Source organism: Gorilla gorilla, chromosome 4 (genome assembly GCF_029281585.2).
Source record: "Gorilla gorilla gorilla isolate KB3781 chromosome 4, NHGRI_mGorGor1-v2.1_pri, whole genome shotgun sequence".
NCBI classification, from domain to species: Eukaryota; Metazoa; Chordata; class Mammalia; order Primates; family Hominidae; genus Gorilla; species Gorilla gorilla.
Window position 1 is genome coordinate 137734601 of NC_073228.2, and position 22320 is coordinate 137756920.

General features: G+C 46.2%; 1 non-coding gene across 1 annotated transcript; it reads right to left on the reverse strand.

Annotated features, from left to right (window-relative positions):
• Positions 1–16285: 16285 nt before the first annotated feature.
• Positions 16286–16386, reverse strand: LOC115934877 (small nucleolar RNA U13). Its single transcript, XR_004070614.1, has one exon. It is a non-coding gene; the product is annotated as a small nucleolar RNA U13 (small nucleolar RNA).
• Positions 16387–22320: the final 5934 nt, after the last annotated feature.

The window sequence follows — 22320 nt, forward strand, 5'->3', positions numbered from 1 at the left end:
AAATATCAAAAATATCAAAATACCAAAAATGGAAGTAGTTATCTCTAGAGGTGTTAATTTTCTGAATTCTACTTTTCATTTTCCATATTGTTATAGAATCAGAAAAAAATAAGCATTGAATGGAAGTAAAAACTAAAAAATATAAATCTATATATTTATTGATTTCAAAGGTGTTCTTGACACAATTGAAAAGTTATTTTTCTAAGTTCGCTATCAAATAACATGTATAGTTAGATCCTGTTTTGGAAAATGAGAAAAAGACTGAAAATATCTTTATGATATGTATGATATATATTTTATGAAAAATGCATAAAAATTAAGTGATTTGTGTGGTAGGGTTATGAGTGAATTTTTTCCTTCTTGTCTTTTTTCTGATTATTCTACACTGAACATATATGTGTAAAAACAATAAAAAGGAAGCAAAACTCTTTAAAAATAAGTGAATTAAGAAAGATCCAGATGCTTCAGGCAAGTTTGCTCTCAATGCTAAATAAGTCACGTAGATCAGTACCCTCCTCCTACACACACACAAAGACAGCAGCCTCCATGGTCTTCTATAACTTTCCCATGATTCTATATCATCACTGCGTGGATGAACAGGCTGCCTTGAAGAGGCAGGCAGGAGCATTGGGAGCCCAGCACACTTAAGACTAGGGACACACTTTTGATTCTTGCTACTGACTCTCAAGGGTCCTGATTCTGATAGTCTGTCTTTCCACTTTTGGGCATCTCACAGCCAATACCCATCAGCCCATGTGTGTTCTGTGTGTGAGCCTCAATTTGCTGACTGATATAAAATATTAGGCAGTAAGAAGAATATGGTTCTGGAAGAGCACCAGAATGGACGTTTGGCATTCTTTAAAGTTCTTACCTGTTCCTGAAATTTGTTCAGGTAGTTAGACACCCAGGAAGCAGGGCACTTACTATGTAACACTTGGATGTAGCAGTATACTTGATCTGTATCATATGAACCAGGAAGATCTCTCTTAGTGAGTAATCTCTATTTATATATACTACAGAAATCTCCATGAGCACATAAGACCACAGGTAAAGCAAGCTCTAAGAAAATGCCTGCCCTGCTATTATTTTCCAGTGATACTTGTTTTTATTTATTTTGTCATCTGCTAGTACTAACTTCAAATAAAAGGTATCAGGACCCAGATATTTCAGAAAAAAATATATGGGAGAAAACTTAAAGTTGAGAAAACTCTATTAACTTGAAAAGAAAATTTCCTACCATAATTATAAATAAGTCTATTTCTCCTTTTGAGTCTAACAATTTTTGCTTTCTATATTATGAAGCTATGTTATTAGGTGCCTATAAATTTGGATTTGTTATAGATTCCTTGTATGTTGACACTTTATCATCATGAAATGATTATTTTTATCTCTAGTAATAATTCTTGCCTCTATACGTTGTGCCTCTGATTAATATTTGCATAGTAAATACACAGTAAAAGTTACTTTTTCTCCTTTTACTTTCAATCTTTTTGAATTATCACATATAAAAACATGTCTCTAAGAAACATAGTTGAGTTTTGTTTTTATCTAGTCTAACAATCTTCATCCTGTAATTAGTCTATTTATATTCAATGTAATTACTGATATATTTGAGTTTATAATCTTACTGTTTAATTTCCAGTTGTCCTGTCTGTTTTATGTTTCTTTTTCTTTTTTTCTTACCTCTTTTGGATCAAGTATTTTCACTATCTCATTTTTCTTCACTCTTAGCTAGTTAGTTATACATCGTTTTACAAATCTTATAGTGCATACTCTATATTGAGTGCATTCTTGACTTGTTAAAGCCTAAAGTAAATTAGTATTTTGTATTACTTCTTGGACAAATTTAAAATTTTAATTTCATTTGTCCCAAAACCACTGCCATTTGTACATTGTGTTGTGTATTTTAATCGTATATTTTTAACCCTAGAAGACATAGTCAGATTTTTACCCATACATATATGCACACATGTATGTGTGTGGATGTATTTATACTTTTTGTCGCTCGTCATTCATTCCTCAATTTCCATGTTTCCATCTGGGATCAACATCCTTCTGTCTTCAGATGTTCCTTTTTTTTTAGGGTGGATATAATAATTTCTCACAATTTTTGTCTAAAAATGTGTCTCTGAAGTTTTTCACTGGATATAGAATTCTGTGTTGGAGATTATTTTGTTTCACCATGGTTCTGATATGTGATATTTCAGTGCCTTCAAGCTTCCGCTGTTCCTTGGAAGTCAGTGTCACGCTCACTGTTGCTCTTAGAAGGAAATTTGTCCTTTTTTCCTCTGAATTTTATAAGATTTCCTCTTGTTCCTTGATTTTCAGTCGTTTTATCGTGATGTGTCTAGGTGTATTCCTTTTAATTTTTTCTATGTGGGGGTTCATAGTGCTTCTTGAACATGTGGCTTGATGTTTTAGTCAGTTTGGGGAAATTCTTGTCCCTTATCTTTTCAAATATGGCTTCTACCCCTCCCTAAGACTCCAGTTACACATGTTAGACCATTTTACCATCTCACATATTTCTCTTAAGCTCTTTCCTGTATTTCCTATCATTTTTTTTCTGTCTTTTAAACTGGAAGTTTTCTACTGGTCCTTCTTCCAGTTCGCTAATCTGCTCCTCCACTGCATCTAATATGCTATTAAATCCCTCTATTGAAGTCTCAGTTATTGATTTCTCAATTCTCAAATTTCTATTTGATTATATAGTTTCCAATTCTCCACAGAAGTCTCAATGTTGTTGCTCAAATTCTTGAACATATTAACCACAGTCATTTTAAAGCTCGTGATGGATAACTCCAATTTCCAGGCTTCCTGTAAGTCTATTCTCCTACAGGCATTCTCTCTTGGTTTTCAGTCAATTATTGTCTTTGTGCACACCTAGTTATTTCTTTACTGGATTCCAGATACTGTAGAGATAATGTGAGTTTCTGGATGATGTGGCCTCATTCAAGAGAGGGTTCATGTTTGTTTCTGGTGGCAGTTAGAGTAGGAAGAGATGACCTTAATCCAGTAAATAACTGAGCTGATTTAATGATGGCCTTTGTGAGAGCTGGCTTATTTCAAGGTCAACTTTACTCTTATAAATTTCAACTCCAAGTTGGGGAGGTGTTTACCAGGACTTCCTATCTGGTAGAACCACAATTTTCCCCTGAAGTCGCATGAAAATGCCAAAAGCTATGATCAACATCTCAGGCATTTCGAGCCACTTTCTGCTCAGCCTCTCAGCAGCTGCATTCACGTCAGCAAATTTGGGGTAAAAGTAGCACCAAGTATATGGCTCTCCCCTTGGGATTTCCTTTCTTTATTTTTATTTTATATATATATATTTTAGGATGGAGTCTTGCTCTGTCACCCAGGCTGGAGTGCAATGGCACAATCTCGGCTCACTGCAGCCTCTGTCTCCCAGGTTCAAGCGATTCTCCTGCCTCAACCTCCCCAGTTGCTGGGATTACAGGCACCTGCCACCACACCCAGCTAATTTTTGTATTTTTAGTAAAGACAAGATTTCACCATGTTGGCAAAGCTGGTCTGGAACTCCTGACATCAGGAGATCCACCGCACTCAGCCTCCCAAAGTGCCTGGATTACAGGTATGAGCCACCGTGCCCAGCCGGGATTTTTCTTCTTCCATGAATCTTGGCCCTTTGAGTCAAGCTCTTGTCACGTTGATAGCTTTCCGAAGACTTCAACTCATTTTTTATTTAATTTTATAGAGTTGTATTCCAATTACTATGGCAGCAAAACAAATTCCCCTAAAACTTAGTGGCTTAAAACAAAGTCAATCATTTATTATCTCCCACAGTTACTGTAGTCAGGAATTCAGGAGCAGCTCAACTGGACAATTCTGGCTTGGGGCCTCCCGTGAGTTTCCAATCAGATGCTGGCTGAGCTGGACGATTCTGGTTTGGGGCCTCCCATGAGGTTGCAATCAGATGCTGGCTTTGGCTGGGCTCATCTCAAAGGCTGCTTCACTCGCATGTCTGGTACCTAGTCTGGAAAGACTCAAATTGCCAAGAATTGGGCTCCTCCAGTGTCTCTAACTGTCTTTATGTACTCTCTCCCTGTTACCATGTGGTAACTTGCTACCACATGGAAGCTTCAGATTAGTTGGACTTTTACAAATTGGCTAAGGGCTACCAAAAGCATGTATCCCAGGGGAGAAAAGGAAAGGCAGGAGGTAATTTCTATGGCATAGTGTTGAAAGTCACACAGCTTCACTTCTACTGCATTCTGCTGGTCGTGACAATTACAAAGGCCTATCTGTGTTGAAGGGAAGAAACATAAAAGCCACCTCTCAGTGCAGGTGAGTCAATGTCTCCCTGTAAGGAGACATCACACGCATGGGCACACAGCATGGGTGAGCTAGTGATGTGGCCATCTGGAAAATACACCTGCCACAATGGCTCCAGTTGTCCTTGATAGGAGGTTGGTCCCAAACAAGTCAGTCTGCCATTTCCAGGAGTAGAAAATCCCCTCTCCGATAACTTGGAGTTTTCTGTCACTGAGAAAAGACTGCCGTGACTGTGTTCTAATGGAGATACCTCTGTGTTGGAGCCCTTGTGTCAGCTCAGCTGAACCCATCTTCTCAGAGACCCAGTGAGAGCTTTGGCACCGTTTCAGCAAAGCTTAGGCAGACATGGCCTGAGTCTCCTGCTGCCCCACTCAGACTCACTCCCAAGGCTGGTTTCTAGAAGCCCAATAAAGAAAATCCACACCGCTCCTCATGGTCCACTCTACCTTTGCTTTATTCCTGCAGATGAGTACTGCACAAAGAATATTCTGTAAAAACGCTGTTTGTACAAGATAAGAATTCTGTTACAATTTCTTTTCCGAGAATTTAACATATTCTTTCCCCCTCTTCCAGATTCATAATGCATATTAGCGTAAAGCCTCTGAAAAGTCCTGTAGCAAGGAAACTTTGTTTCATTCCCATTTTCATGAATTTATTTAATGACAGAAAGTGGGTTGAGGGGCTATCTTTTTATTAGCAGGACAGAAATTCACACCCCATGAACATTGTACAGAACATGCAAACATTGTACAGAGCATCCTTAGACTTCTGATCCCACCATTGCTCTTGCGGGACTGTGGAGCTAAGTTGTTCATAATAAAACATTGTGTCTCAAATTGCCTTATGGGAGCTAAGTCATGGCTGAGCACCCCTTTGCTGAGTGGTATGCTTTTTTGGGTGTTCCAAAGCAAAGATGGGCCATGTACCATTTTCCAAATTAGGCTGATGAATGCATCAACCTTTTCCACTTGCCAGTAACACAACAAGAAGTTTTTAAAAGGCTTTTGTTTACTGTCTGCCAATACACACGGGGCCATTAGCCAGCTGGCAGGTCTTGTGTGAGCTTCATTTCTGCCAGCTACAGTGAGCTGCCCACTCCTTAGCTGAGAGCCTCGATCAATGCCCCTTCAATGCTAAAGGGCTGCAGGAGTGAGAGGTGGGGGAGAGCAAGTTGGTTTGATGAGAGAGTAAGAAACAAGGAGAAAGGGACAAAACCTTCCTTCTACCCTTCACATTACAGAGTCCTCCCACTCAAAGCCTCATTACAGGCATTGCTGCCTGTCTGTTCTACCAATCTTTTGATAATTTAGTTGTGCTTCCAGTTGAGAGCTGTGTTGTTTAATAAAACAGAGACAATCGACTCTTCCTCAGTGTTATAATAGCCTCTCTGTGTGTTTACTTGAGAACAAATGCTGTTATAATTTCTTTGGGGAATCAATATCTTCCAGTGCATATGCACAGCCCTATTGGAGGTTCAGATTGTGTAAGGAGAGAAGGGGAAATTTATTGCCTTGTAAATGCTGGCAGAAGGTAGTAGGTTTAGTGAGGGCTGTAATTAAAGTTTTGCTGATAATAAAAAATGGAGGCAATAAACACTCCGATTTTCCAGTCCTCCGTCTCAGAATGGCTGAACCATCACAGGGTCCTGGACTCTTGCTGGTCTCTGCACAATTAACCTCTGAAGGTAAAGGTCCCAGGGCCCAAAGGCTGCCAGCTCCTGGGCCCTTGAGATGCCCTCCATGTGCTCACAGGCCCATCTGCTTTCTTCAACTTTAGCGGCAGCAAAGTCAACCTTTATTTTACCAACTGATTCTAAAGCTGGCTATTCAAGCCAGAGCTACCAGGCTAAAAGTCTACACAGGATTTGAGAATGAGGAGTTCAACCTGGAGGCAAGCACCTATACTCCAAAAAGAACTTAAGTATAAGGGGAGATAAATCACTCGCTTGTCAATCTTTCTGCAGGGGGACCCCTCCCCGGGAATTCATTCAAGTCTTCCAAAATAGCACAAAGATTTTCCAAAGGTGATTGCTTGTTTCTCTGCTAAGCACTTGCTGTGCTCTAGGTTTGATGGAGGCAGAGGAACTGCATGGTTGGGAAGGGGATGGAGACCTCCTCATGCCCACGAGGCGGCAATGTCTACAAGGTACCACTGACACCTTGCCACTGGCTAACGACATCTGCATTGTCTTTTCCAACTGGGATGAAATCACAGTCACCTCTCTCCCTGCAATTCCTGGCTGTGTCCACAACAGTATCAGACTATGGAAGAAGGAGGCAATTTCTCTGACCCACTGGGATGGGGGCATCTTCAAGGCTTCTTTGGCCCTGGGTATCAAAGTAAGATCAACTGGCCTGGGAAAATCAGAAACTATCCCCACTCACCAGCCCCACTACCACCATCACCCCTAGGTTAAGTTCCCAAAGGGGAAGAACTTTGTCTGTGATCTCTGTAGCCATCCAGACAATAAATACCTACTGAGCACCTACTATTTGCCATGCATGGTATCACCGCACCCAGCACCAAACTCTTGCAGAAAGAACAAACAAGTGAGCAAATTGGCCTCCATATCCACCAGGAGGTTCCTCTGAGAATACAGGAGCCGGAGTTCTTCTAGAAATAATAAGATGCTCCATATTGAGCACCTACTATGTACCAGATGGCCTACACAGCCCTTTACACATGTCCATTCTCTCTTTTGGTCCTTACAACCACTCCCCACTGTGAGGTAGAGATGGTGGTTGTTGTTGACAGTAGAGGACGGTAAGGCTCAGAGGGGCAAGCCATGTGCTCAGAGCCAACGCCACCCAACACACAGCACAGGGCCAGCAGGGAAGGCCCCAGTTGATGGTGCTCCAAAGCCTGCATTCTTTCCTTTATGCCATGTTCCCTGTCAACAATATCACATGAGCCCCTCATCTGCCATCACTTGTCTTCTCCTCGCAGGGTCTGCTGAGAGAGGAGGTGGAAGGTGCAAAAAGAATTTCACTCCTGAGTCCTTGAGAGAGCTCAGTGAAAAAGGGCTGAGCAGGGCTGCCAAGCAGCACCACGGGGAAGCAGCAAAGGGGTCTAGGGCTTACCTGTCCACAGGAGGCAGGCCTGGCCGGGACCACTGGCTGCCGGCATTTCTGGATTCTGTGCCTTTCTCTCCTGTCTCATCTTCCACCTTCCTTCCCTCCTCTAAAATGTTCAGAGGACTAAGAGCCTGCAGGGAATCTCAGTCCAGTCCCCTTGCCAGCCCAAACGCCTCCCACTGGGTGGCCCTTAGCCCTGGGGCTCCTCCAGCCAGTGCCAAGCATACGTAGCCCCTTTCCAAGGCCGGGCACATGTGGTGCAAAACCAGCTAGGCACCAGACATAACAAGGTACTGGTGAGGTGCAGAGGCTGGCTGTCCCCAGAACACAAGACCCTCCGGTGTGCAGCCCTCTCCTGGGCAGCTTCCCTTAGAGAAACAAAGCTCCCAGCAGCAAGTCCCAAGTCCAGGATGGTCCTGCACCAATTCTGATGCTGTCCTTGCAATCCCTTTCTTCAGATGCCTAGCACTTGCACAAACTTCAAGTTGCTCATCTCCAAATGGGTGAGGGACTCACTCTGTCATATCAGCTTCCCTGGATCTGCCCGCAGGGAGCAGCAGGCCCAAGGGAGAGTCTGGAGAAAGTGTCCACATTTGCAACTCTCCAACTCTGTGGCTTCTCCAAGGTACCCAATGGCCCCACATGAGAGCTCCAGAGCTCAGGCTGCGGTGGGGACCCTAGGCCGCTGATTAGCCAATAACATTACCAGCAGGCATTAAATCTATCCTCAGTTAACCCGATGTCTTTAATAATAAAAAAGATTTTGCACTGGGGATAAATACTGTGTCTCATTCTCACTCTCACTGGTCTCCTGTCACTGTGCACTTATTAATACAATCGCTAATATATGGCTCCCAATCAGCCACTAAAATGCTGCTGTTATTCCTACTAATTCGACAATAAAATATGGCTGTGCCAGGCCATAAAAAGTAGGCTGCCATGTGACTGGGGGCTCTGTGGGAGGTGAGCCAGGGGGCCCAGAGCTCTAGACTGGCCACCGGGAACTGAGCCACCATGGCCACGGCCCTGCAGGCCCTGACTTCCAAGGGCCCAGACACCACCAGAAACTCAGAGGTGTTCCCTGCTATATTTCCATTACTATATAACAAATTACCACAAACTTAGCAGCTTAAAACAACACCCATTAATCGTCTCACCGTTCTGTAGGTCAGAAGTCCAAGCGTGACTAAATTCTCTGCTCACAGGCTCACCAGGCTGAAGTCAAAGTGTCAGCTGGGCCACATTCGCAGTGGGAGCCTTGACGAGGGCGGAATCCACTTCCAGGTGCATCTCATTCAGGCTCTTGGCAGATTTCTGTTCCTTGCAGCTGTAGGACTGAGGTCTCTGCTTTCTTGCTGGTTGTCAGCCAGGGCTCACTCTCTGCTCCTAGAGGCTGTCTCAGGTCCTAGCCCCCTGCCCCTCCACAATATGGTAGCTTCCTTCTGCAAAGCCAGTGGGAGAGTCTCTTCAGTCTTAAACTGCATAATCTAATCAGGGCTGGGGGCGGGTGATATCCCATCCTATCCACAGTCCCACCACACTCAGGGGGAGGGGCATTCTGCAGGCCATGTATACCAGAGGTGGGAATCTTGGAATCCTGCCATCTCAGAATCCTGCCCACCACACACGGTATTAAGATCTTCCACTTGCCCGTCTTTGTGTGTAGGCAGCCTTTCTGCTGACAACTGGACCTTGGTTCTAATCTCACTCCCCTTCCCCCACACACCAGAGAAGAATCCTACAGCATCTCGCAGCTCTTCTCCCAGGCCAAGCCTCCACCGCTGGCCAAACGGAGAAGAAAGCAGTGGGCTCAGGTAATGTGATGTGCAAGGGATGGACGGAGGGGCTCAGGAGCAGCCCCACCCCAGGCTGCACAGCACGGAATAGGTATTTGCAAAAGCATTCTCTTCACCAAGTAGCAATAATTCACTTCCAATCCAAAGAAAACCCTTCCTCAGACCTTCTTACGGCTTCTCCTAAAAAAATCTCCTCTTTGTAAAACTCCCAACTACTGAGGCAAAGCAAATCCCATTACCCAGCAGGTTATTTCCTCACCCTGGTTCTGAGCACACAGATTCCTGGGCCCCACCCCCAGATCACTGGACCCAGAGAAATAGGATCTGCCTTTGTAAAGCTCTCAGCCAGAGCTGCTGCCCAAGAGCTCTGAGGGAGAAGCAGGCCTGGGGCCCTGCCCTGATCCAGCTGCTTTCAATGAGCTCTTCAAGCCCAGAGAGGAAACAAAAACAAATTGGCTTTTGATTTTAAGAATCAGGTTTATATGAAAATACACTCATTGTAATTAAAACACCATAACCCCAAATGATCCCTATAGCCTTCCAGATAATGTCCACCTTCTTCCGGCTCCCCACTCCCAGGCCTGCACAGGGGGCCCCTCACCCTGTCTCACTGGCCTTCTCTACTCTCCCTTACTCTTCCTGAGCCTTTATTCTTAGGGTCCCCTCAGCTGGGAACACTTTGGGAGGCCGAGGCAGGAGGATTGCTTGAGCCCAGGAGTTGGAGACCAGACTGGACAACATGGTGAAACCCTGTCCTTAAAAAAAAAAAAAAAAAAAAAAAAAATTAATTAGCTAGACATGGTGGTGCATGCCTGCAGTCCCAGCTACTCGGGAGGCTGAGGGTAGGAGGATTGCTTGGGACCTGGAGGTCGATGCTACAGTGAGCCATGATCATATCACTTGCACTCGAGCCTGGGTGACAGAGTGAGACCCTGTCTCCAAAAAAAAATAAATAAAGTCAGATTTTGCAAAATCTGCAAATGAGAGTCAGACTCTCGGCAGGTGGGGACCTCATCTCAAGCCCTTATCCCACCCCCTAAACTCAGGTGGCAGGGGACAAAGACTTGAGGCATGGCAACAGACTATGACTTTATAATAAAGGCAGCCACAGCCATCGGCGTGACTATGAGCTGCTGGGCATCAGTGCCTTTCTCCTGGCAGCAAACAACCCCCACGCCAAAGCCTTGGGGCAAATCTCAGAGAACAGGCTGGGCAGAGGGCCCTAGCAGGGGAGTCAGCTTAGGTCGTGTCCTGGGGATAGCTACATGCGGCAGTCCTGCCACCGTCCCCCTGTGTCTCCACACCTTCCCTGGCATCTGGGACCTGGAGACTCAGAGAACATGTTTGCATCTGTCAAGCCCAACAAGTCATTAATTACACCTTGGGGAAAGTCACAGAGGCTGGGTGTGGATGGGCAAACACTGTTCAAACATGCTGAGGCAAACCTCGAGGTTGTGTTTGACACTGCTGGGGTTACTGTGGTAAGTCTCTGTTTTGGTTGACTACAAATCCCAAAACTTTCCAGTGTTCCTTTTGGAAGATCTTTGAATTGAAAGATTCAAGCCTATACTGCTCCTTCCTTCCCTGAGGGAGTTCCCTCAGTCACAGTGACCTCACCTATGGTCCTTGAGGCCTGAGGGGTCCTCCCCAAGGTCCCTCTCCTAGCCCCCAAGGTGAAAATTCCCCCCCAGAGCTAATGCCAGGGGGTTGGAGCAGGATTAAACTTTGTCACAGCCCTCAGCCTGCTGTTGCCCTGACTCAGGATTCTAGGAAGGACTTTTGGGCTAGGAGCCTTGTTTGGTTTGTTGGGTTTTAAGATGGAGTTTCACGCTTGTTGCCCAGGCTGGAGTGCAATGGCGGGATCTTGGCTCGCTACAACCTCCATTTTCTGGGTTCAAGAGATTCTCCTGCCTCAGCCTCCCAAGTAGCTGGGATAACAGGTGCACGCCACCACGCCCGGCTTTTTGTATTTTTAGTAGAAATGGGGTTTCACCATGTTAGCCATGCTGGTCTCAAACTCCTGACCTCAGGTGATCCACCCGCCTCGGCCTCCCAAAGTGCAGGGATTACAGGCGTGAGCCACCGCGCCCAGCCAGGACTCTTGTTTTACAAGTGGGCTCAGGCCCACAGCAAGCAGGATCCTATCTAGCTTCAGCTGAGCTCTGAATTTCTCGAACTGTAGAGTCATCTAGGAATCCTGTTAAAGTGCCAGTTTGGACTCAGCAGGTCTGGAGTAGCACCTGAAATTCAGCATTTCCCACATGCTCCCAGGTGACACCCATGCTGCTGGTTCACAGACCACACTTTGAGTAGGCAAGCTCAAAAGTAGCACTGCCCAGCAGAAATAGAAGCAGAGCCACATAAGTCATTTTAAAGTGTCTCCTAAACACATCAAAAAGTAATTGTCATAATGTATTTTATTTAACCCAATGTGTCTAAAAGAGTATTATGTCAACATATAATGAATATAAAAAATTACTTATGAGATAGCTTACATTCTTTTTTTGTACTAAGTCTTCAAACTGCAGGGTGGATTTTGCCCTGACAGCACATGTCAGTCTGAACTAGCCACATTTCTGCACTTAGTGGCCACATGTGGCTACTGGCTGCTGTTTTGGACAGTGTAGCTCAAAGGGATGGGAGAAAAGGAAAAGAATATAAGAGGAAAGAAGAAAAATCAAGGAGGAGCCACTGGGTGACCCACCTTGGGACAATACAGAAAGAGCATAGCAATGAGTTCTAGACTCAGCCCTGCCTGTCATTCAGTGTATTGCCTAAAGAGAGTCAGGTAAACTCTGGACCTAGCCCTTTCCACCAACAAAATGGGTACAGCAATGCCTGCCCATCACTAGGCCCAAAATCTGGGCGAGACACTGTTCCCAGCTTATGGGGCTTGTCAATATTGGATTCTGCCAAGCAGAAACCTAGAGTCTCCAGGCAATTAATACCTGGCTCTCCAGGGTGGGGCCTGAGCCCTCCAGAGAGCTCCAACAGGAGAGCTCTATGTTCACTGTTCAACAGAGCCTCCTGGGGGGGGTGGGCAGGCTGGCAGGGGCTTTACCCCCACTCCAAAACTACCCTGAACAATCTGGCGCTATTTAGGAAGGGCACTTTGCTGTCACTGTGAATCGAGGAAACGCAGGCAGATAGAATTAGTGCTGCCCACCCATCTCACACTGTCAGAGGAGCTATTTTCAGGTCCTTGCTGCTGAGTTCATTTTCACATCCTTTGCTCTTTTCCTGTGCTTCAAGAGCTGAAGCACCAGAGAGGCCGGTCCCGGTGGGTATTCTGGTCTGGCCACTTCCTGGATCTCTGAGGCCCAATAGGGATTTGGGGGAAGCGAACTTTGTAGAACTCAGGAGCAGGGTGGGGCACGAGGTTTGAACACCAGCCTACACTAGTGAAGCACTGAATGCCACATATAATCTTAGTTACCTACGCTTTACAGACATCAAACCTGTGGCAGGAGGAGGAAAAGGAGCAGGAGGAGAAAAGTAAAGCCACGCTAGGTGACAACCTAACCCAGCGAATCCCTAAGCCAGGACCTGAGCTTTCCAATTCCTGGTCCTGTGATGCTGCTGCACCAGCGGATGCCAGGTGAGCCAACTGCCCACCTCTGGCTCCCCTTTGGGGCACCAATGGGCATAGTGCCTGGCCCAGCCTCCAGGGAGTCACACGCACTGCTCAAGGGCCTGGTTCTCTGAGAGGGCAGTGAACCTCCCACCAATGGCCCAGACTCTTCCAGCCCCTGGTCAAGAGGCAGTCTTGTCTCAGTCATACTAACAGAGTCTGAGCCAGGGGTCCTCGGCGCCTGCCTGTCTCACGTTCCTGAAGGAGGTACCATAAGTCCTCCAAACCTCAGCCAGGAACCAACCATCCCCAGGCACTGGAGGGAGCTTTTAGGTTAAACAGAGACAAGAAGAACCTGTGGACTCCTTCCGTACCAGCTGGAAAGGGAAGGTGGGTCTGATGGCCATGCCATCTCCCAGCAATCCCCAGATAAGGGTCCCAGCAGGAGAGGTCGCTGGCCCCTACATCACCCTTGATATGAGGGCACTCACTCATCTCCCTTTGGGCCTTGAGGAAGTTAACAAAAATAACTAATTCCCTACCCTAGCTGCTGGAACCACCTCTTGGTCAAGTTTTCCTTGCCCAGTGATACAATACATACTATTTGTTCCCAAGCTATTTCGTTCCCCAACTGGTCCAAGGGTCTGAGGATAAGAAACACTCCCAGTCTCCCCTCCCCAGCCTAAGACAACTTCATCATGCCAGGTGGGGCCTGGTGCCAGCTGCCCCTTGCTGTCACCTCCACAGTCCTTTGAGCTCCATGGGTCTGGCCACATGTGTCCCCATATCTCATAGCATTCCTCTCAAGGTGCCAGGCCTGCACATGGGCAGACCCAGTGCCCCATGCTTCTCTCCTGGAGGAGGAAAGTGCCAGTAGGGTGACCTCTGCTCATCCTTCAGAGTTCAATTTAGACATCACCTCTTCCAGGAGGCCCTCCCCAGCTGAACCAGGTACCTCTCCTCCAAGCTCCCACAGAACCCCATCCTTTCCCATTCCCAAGGGAAACTGGGAGGTAACCTGGCATCTTTGTTTGACCAGTGACTGGTATATGCAGTTGGTACTCCAAAAATTCTGGCTCGTGGAATGAGCATGCTTCTCAACAAATCCAGCCAACCACATGGCCCAGGGCACTGATACACACAAATACTCACAGACTCAGCAAACACACCCTCCTGAGCCATGACCGCAAATATCCTGCTGAGAGCGCCTTTGAAGTTCAGAGAAATGCTGGGCACAGTTCCTCAGGCCAAGATAGGGGCAGCTGGGTGAAAACAGGCCCCCTGCCAGTGCCACTGCCTACCCCCTTCCCCCACCCCAAGAAACCTACACAGCACTTTCTGGGGGAAAAGCAACCAACAAAGATAGCAGCTGCCTCCCTCGACAGCCAGACCCCCAGAGAGTTTAAATGGAAATAAAATAATCTCACTTCGTCACCCCAACCACAGATAGGCACAGTCAGGGGAGAACAGCCGGCTAACTGCTTCTTTGAAGAGGCGAAGACTCTTTTACCCAAAAGCTATTTGTCCTCCGTAAATGGGATTTTAGAAACAGTGCTGAAAGGGAGGCTATGGCTGCAAGAGCCTAAGCTTGTATTATACATTAGACAGATATTTAGAAATAAAGCGTGATTAAAAGGAAAGCTATAAATGACAGCGGAGAGCTCCAGACCCTCCGAGGCCTTCATGCAAATGTCTCGCTGCTCTGTCCATCCCAGAAATCTGGGCCAAACTGTAACCATTTCTCTGATTTTTTAAAAACTGTTGTCTCCCCAGCTGCTTTGAGGGGCTGTGTTCTGTCCCTGGTGGTGGGCTCGGATCTGAGGAGGGGAGGGTCTGAGCAGGGACCAAGCACTTGTGCCAGGGGGCCCCTTGGAGCTGCTGTCCCGCAGAGGTTGGTGTGCATGCTCAGACTTCCCTCCGCAGGCTCCCCTGAACATCGCCTGGTCCAGGAGGCCTCCCCTCATCTGTCATCGGGCTAGGTCGGTGTCCCCTTTTCACAACACTCATCACACCCTGTGCCACCAGGCTGTGTGTGGCTTCCATGGGGTAGGGAACCCTGCCCTGCTCTGGGCAGTCTGTGAGATTAACTAAAGAACGGTGTGTCCCACACACACACACTAAGAGGCATGTCAGGAAGGAGGCCAAACCCCGGCCAGTAGACACCTGTGTAGTCAGCCTCACTTGGTCTTGTTAGTTACTGCTGTTATTATTATCAACATTCATCAGTGATGGCTGCAGTTCCAGTCTTTGGCTAATGCCTCCATTTATGCCTAGTGTTCCATTAGTGCAAAGCTAAGCATGTGCGAGTTATTTATATCTTACTGCTCAAGGTCATCACCAAGGTCTGATTTTTCAAATTCAAAAAATTACAACCTCAGGCATAAATAGGTTAATCACTGTTTAAACCCCCTTAGAACTATCATAGGCTAAAAACTCTTCTGAGTCTTCCCTTTTCAGAGAAAATGAGCTTACTTCCTGTTTTTTTTAACTGAAGTCCATACTTTATTCAGATTTTAGTAGTTTTTACCTGGTGTCCTTTTCTTGTTCCAGGGTCTTCTCCAGGATCCCAATTACCCTTAGCTGTCACATCTGCTTAGGCTCCTCTTGGCTGTGAGATTTTTCTCATACGTTGCTGGGTTTTGATGACCTCAACCGTATTGAAGGGTACTGGTTGGGTTTTTTATAGAATGACCCTCTATCAGAATTTGTCTGATGTTTTCCTCATCATTAAACTGGGTTTGTGGGTGGAAAACCACAGAGGTGAAGTGCCATTTTCATCATATCATACCTGGAGTACATACTACTGACATGGTTTATCATTGTTGATGTTTATATTGGTCAACTGGCTGAAGTAGTGTTTGTCAAATTTCTCTAGATCTTTTAATTGAAATATTTCCCACCTCTCTAAACACCACATCAAAAATCACCTCCTCCTAGAAGTCACCCCAGATTGCATGTGCACACACAGGCACACATACTCTATTGGCTCCTCTCAGGACTTAGCACACCTCAAAGTATTTCAGATGTCTGTGAACTTTCCAACCTTATTTTGACTGCATGCTCTGTGAAGCAGTGACCTAATGCCCAGCAAGCATCTAGCCTACGATGAAAAGTGACCACACATTTAGTGCTCACTGATAGCACCTCACAGGCACTATCTGGCTATAACCCAATGAGGGAAGAAGGTCTCTTGTTATTGCCATTTTACAGAAGAAGAAGGATCTTGTACAGCAAGTAACCAGCAGAGCCAAGATCTGGCTGTGTGGCTGTGCAATCGGTTCCTTCTTGGCTCTGCTCCACTCCTTCCCCCGGGGGTAGGTAAGCACTCTCAGCTTATCCTCCACAGCTGGTTCAAGGACATGCTGCTGTAATGGAGGCAGAAATGTTTGGTGGGCTGAGAGTCTGGGGCCTCCAACAGCAGCACCAAGGATGTGAGGCTCTGTCCCACCCAGGCTCTGTCCCACTCCCAGCCCTGGCAAGTATGGACCATGACACCAGCACACCCACATCCCTATAAATCCTCAAACAACCACAGCTTTTTTTTTTTTTAACGTCAGATGGGTAATATGCTGATGTCATAATGAGGTTTAAGGGAGGCACACCTCACGTGAGTATGAAAACTCAATCATCACACTTAGGAAACACAAAAGATCAAGCCTTACCATTTTTGACATCCAGAGACAGGAGGCTGGGCTGTGCACTTGCTAACATGCTGTGTCAGCGAGAAGTCAAATGATGTACGTGGAACTGGAACATCTCCCATAAATTTTATTAAATTTTAAACTTTAATAAAACAATGACACAATTCAAATGCCAGCTCTGGACTTCCTCATCCCTACCACCTACCATCATGGGTTCCCCAAGAACCCTCCCACTGGCAGAGTCTTCAGAGTGTTCAAGGCTTTCCTGTGGTGTTGGCATTGGACTCTGGGCCCTGGACCAGGGAACCAGAAGACAGGAGGCCTAGTGGGAGTCGATGGCCTCAGAAGGCCCAGGTGGGCACACAGCTAGATATGACCCAGGCAACCAATACAAGAGGTTTCCAGTCTCCAAGATGGGAGAAAGAGAGAACGGGTATTGTCAGCTCTGATTAAGGATGAGGCTCTCTGTTGATTCCCCAGGGACCCAGATTTAACAGTGTAGTTAAGAGCTAGGACCCCAAGTTTCCTAGAGTCAGACAGATGGTAAACTGGGCTCCAGAACAATTGCCCACTTCTCTCCAACAGCTACACCAGAAGAGCAAATCGTCCCTTCTGTGCCCCTTCTCCTCCATCTTCCTTTAGATTCAAATAAAAGGTAGGGAACAAAGTAATCAGCATCCACTCAGCCAGGATACTTCTCCAAGCTTCACTTCTCCAAATCATGCCACCACCACTCTGGCTCTGGTCTGGGGAGATGAAAGGACTGTCCACGTGTCCCCACATCAGCCCCCTTCAGCAAAAAAGGAAGTAAGGAGGTCTCTATCTCTGGGGGCAGGGCACAGCTGAACAAAAGGCAGCAGCAACTTCCACAGACTGAAACATCCCTGTCTGACAAGCTCTGAAGAGAGCAGTGGTTCTCCCAGCATGGTGTTTGAGCTCTGAGAAAGGACAGACTGTCTCCTCAAGTGGGTCCCTGACCCCTGTGTAGCCTAACTTGGAGACACCTCCCAGTAGAGGCTGACTGACACCTCCCAGTAGAGGCTGACTAACACCTCATACAGCTGGGTGCCCCTCTGAGATGAAGCTTCCAGAAGAAAGATCAGGCAGCAATATTTGCTGTTCTGCAGCCTCCACTGGTGATACCCAGGCAAACAGGGTCTGGAGTGGACCTCCAGCAAACTCCAACAGACCTGCAGCTGAGGGACCTCACTGTTGTAAGGAAAACTAACAAACAGAAAGGAATAGCATCAACATCAACAAAAAGGACATCCACTCCAAAACCCCATCTGTAGGTCACCATCATCAAAGACCAAGGTAGATAAGACCACAAAGATGGGGAGAAACCAGAGCAGAAAAGCTGAAAATTCTAAAAGCCAGAGTGCCCCTTCTCCTCCAAAGGATCGCAGCTCCTCCCCAGCAACAGAACAAAGCTGGATGGAGAATGACTTTGACAAGCTGACAGAAGTAGACTTCAGAAAGTCGGTAATAACAAACTTCTCCGAGCTAAAGGAGGATGTTTAAATCCATCGCAAGGAAGCTAAAAACCTCAAAACAAGATTAGACGAATGGCTAACTAGAATAAACAGTGTAGAGAAGACCTTAAATGACCTGATGGAGCTGAAAACCATGGTACGAGAACTACGTGACGCATGCACAAGCTTCAATAGCCGATTCAGTCAAGTGGAAGAAAGGGTATCAGTGATTGAAGATCAAATGAATGAAATGAAGTGAGAAGTTTAGAGAAAAAAGAGTAAAAAGAAACGAACAAAGCCTCCAAGAAATATGGGACTATGTGAAAAGACCAAATCTACATTTGATTGGTGTACCTGAAAGTGACGGGGAGAATGAAACCAAGCTGGAAAACGCTCCTCAGGATATTATCCAGAACTTCCCCAATCTAGCAAGGCAGGCCAACATTCAAATTCAAGAAATACAGAGAACACCACATAGATACTCCTCAAGAAGAGCAACCCCAAGACACATAATTGTCAGATTCACCAAGGTTGAACTGAAGGAAAAAATGTTAAGGGCAGCCAGAGAGAAAGGTCGGGTTACCCACAAAGGGAAGCCCATCAGACCAACAGCAGATCTCTCGGCAGAAACTCTACAAGCCAGAAGAGAGTGGGGGCCAATATTCAACATTCTGAAAGAAAGAATTTTCAACCTAGAATTTCATATCCGGCCAAACTAAACTTCATAAGTGAAAGAGAAATAAAATCCTTTCCAGACAAGCAAATGCTGAGAGATTTTGTCACCACCAGGCCTGCCTTACAAGAGCTCCTGAAGGAAGCACTAAACATGGAGAGGAACAACTGGTACCAGGCACTGCAAAAACATGCCAAATTGTAAAGACCATCGATGCTAAGAAGAAACTGCATCAACTAACGAGCAAAATAACCAGCTAACATCATAATGACAGGATCAAATTCACACATAACAATATTAACCTTAAATGTAAATGGGCTAAATGCCCCAATTAAAAGACACAGACTGGCAAATTGGATAAAGAGTCAAGACCCATCAGTGTGCTGTATTCAGGAGACCCATCTCACGTGCAGAGACACACATAGGCTCAAAATAAAGGGATGGAGGAAGATCTACCAAGCAAATGGAAAGCAAAAAAAAGCAGGGGTTGCAATCCTAGTCTCTGATAAAACAGACTTTAAACCAACAAAGATCAAAAGAGATAAGGAAGGGCATTACATAATGGTAAAGGAAGTAAGGGGGTCTCCTGCACAGGAAGGGCAGTGTGGTCCCCCAGTTCCCCCGTCACACAGCAACAGCCTCAAGGACCCTGCTTCCTCATCCCCAGCCCACTTCTTGCCATTTGCTGGATTGCATGCCTTCTAAAATCAGACTTCCTGCAGAAATGCTTTCAGAAAAACATTACAAAACAAACTGGTGACTGTGAGTACAACACTGAGCTTCCTAGCACCCTGCCCGACATGCCCCAGTCCCTCCACCACACACTCGTGATGAAACCCCTGGGAGGCCCTCATGGAAGTTCAGCCTACTTAGCTCAGCACCTTTCAAGCACCATTTCCAGCCATCATCACTTTTTTCCAGGCCAGAAATCTTGTTGAAAGGATGGAAGAAAAGAGAGAGATCTGCTGGCCTCGGAACTAATCCATTGTCATTCCAGCCAAGGGGCCCTCCATCAGCTTTGTAAAGCTTTCACTATGAAGCAGCTTCTAAGTCCAGGCAAACAAACCAGCCTATGGAATTCCATCAAGGACCCAGGAATCCTTGGAGTTGGCACTACAGACCCTCCCCGCTGGTGTTGGATTTCAAGGGCCTCCAGGATTGCTGACTCTCCCTGCTGCAGCCACTGCCTCTCTCACTTCCACACCAAGCCCATTAGGTTTTCTTCAATTCTTAATGCCCTTCAAGGATAAACATGTTTCCTTAAAATGAAGAAATTTTTTCTCCCCCAAAGGGTGAGAATGTTTCACACTAGGGAGAAGAATAGGAGAAACAGTTCAATTAGGTTTAAGGCATACGCCCACAAAACCCACTCTTTTGTAATTGAAAGTAATGAAGTTTAATAAAAAACCAGCACAGCCCCTTCAGCGTCAGATTAGATAGATGTCACTGAAACTCATTTGAGCGCTGTCTTTCAAGGTTCCTTCCGCAGGGCATTGCAATGAGCAAAAGCCAAGGAGAAGGAGGACAGGTTAATAGTTCTGACTCCCTTCTAATCAGTCTCAGCTGGGAGGGGATTCTGGGATCGGATGCCTGCTGCCTGCCAAAGCCCCTCGCCAAGGACCTGTTGAGCCCACATCAGGGCTCAGCCTTCATGGTCACTTCATGCGTTGGCTAGGCTGGGAACACACAAATGTGCACACATGCACACATACACAGCGGGCTTGTGGAGGCCAGGCCACAGCGCCCCTCCCTGCCAGCACTGTCTCTCACCCAGCAAGGGTCCTTCAGTCAACTGCCAAGGGGCCCAGGGTCATCAACCCACCTGCAGAATGCTCATTCTCACCCAGGGGCATTTTCAAGAGACAGATTCACAAATTCACTCCTTGAACTCTGACCCTCTTCTCCTAAATGCCGCGGGGCCTGTCACCTCAGCATAACTGAACCGAATCATCGAGCATCTTTCACCCAAAACAACTACTCCCCCTGACTTCCCTAGTCTTCTCTTCCATGTTTTTATTACAAAAGTAATAGATGTTCATTATGCAAAATTCAAAAAATACAGAAAAGCCATAAGAATAAAATGAGAATATCTCATAATATCACCACTCAGAAATCACATTAACATTTTGGTTTATAGTCTTCCGCGCATTTTTGTGTGCATATGAAGACAGGTTTTTCGTTTCGTGGGGGTGTTTTTTCTAAAGCAAAAATGGGATCCGAATATTGGCTTCCTTATCTCTGTTCCTATCAAAGTGCATTCTCTGTCACACAGACTCAGAATCTATGACTCCTGCTCCCCCAAAACCCACTTCTGGGCACTCACGGAGCTTGCAGCACCTCCTTCATTTGTCCCTTTATCTGCATTCTCATTGCTTTGTGGCTGCATTCAGATTCCCCACTGCGGTAAGGCCGGGCTCTCACTATCCTCCTAGCTGTTCTTCCCTCCTAGACCAGGAGGAGGGAGAGGTTAATTGGTTTTACTCACCATCTGTCTGTGTTGTAAACACATCTGAGCAGAGTTCACAATCTCCCTCTCCAAGGAACGGATTGCATCAGTCCCAGAGATTGGTCAGATGATGGTATATTCCAACCATGGAATACTACGCAGCCATGCATAAATGGTGCAGTGGGACAATGTTTAAGACTTGGAGAAATGTTTAAAAAGCAGCATACACAACAATATTTATAGTAAAATCTCAATCTTCTTCAAAATTGGGTACATTTATAAATAAACACATATACCTATAATAATGAAGCGATATGCACTAAAAAATTAATACTAATCTGCAGATTATTTAAAATTTCTTCTTTGTGCTTCCCTGGATCTTCCAACATTTATATATTGAACATTTTTGCTTGGGAAATTTTTATTTTTAAAAATGTAAAAGCTTGGGAGGATTTAAAGAAAAAACTGCCTAGAGCAATGGTTCTCAGATTTTATCCACATCAGAATCACCTGGAGGATTCATTAAAACACAGATTTCTGGGCCCCGTGCCTGGAGTTTCTAACTCTGGATCTGGGTGGGAAAGCCTGAAAATTTGCACATCTAACACGCTCCAGGTGGGGCTGATGCGGCTGGTCCAGATCCTTTGAAAACCACTGTCCTAGAAGCTCCCAGCAGATGGCATTTAGGAAGAAGGCAACAGCACCGTGCTGAATCAATGATGGGGAAATACCTCCTCACTCCTGCAGGAAGCCGTCAACCTTCTAGGAATCCCTGAGCTTTGTCCCACGTGGACAATGTGCAATAGACACCACTTGTGTCCCTGAATTGTGTCCAGAGGACACTGCTGGCCTCTCCTTTTCCCAGAATGGGCCCTTCAAGACCCATTCACCTTGAACTTTTTTGGACACTGCTCTGTCCTGCCACTGTGCCCTGGGGTCCAAAGAGATGCTACAGGAGAGATGAAGGGCGGGTCAAGGAAGCTGCCAAGCTGTGAGCTTCTAAGGGCCCAGGAAAGCCCCACACAGAGATAGCCAAACACAGAAATCCAATGTCAGTGCATGCTCCTACGCATCAGGGAAGGACTCCTCATCCTGTGGCCCCATGTTTCCAGGACACTCTTCCTTAAATAGCAAACTCTCCTGAGCCCATGCCTTCATTCCTTACTTTCAGTTATCTGCCTTGTGCCTGGCTTGTCATCCTATCTAGCCGGACAGAGAAGAAACCAATTATGGCAGTGCAGGGAGGCCCATCCTAGGACCGAGGTGTACATGAGGACCATCGGCACACCAAGGAGGGCCATTCAAATGGTCTGAGGACAGCAAAAGTGTTTAAATAACGTAGGCTCAAGAAAGC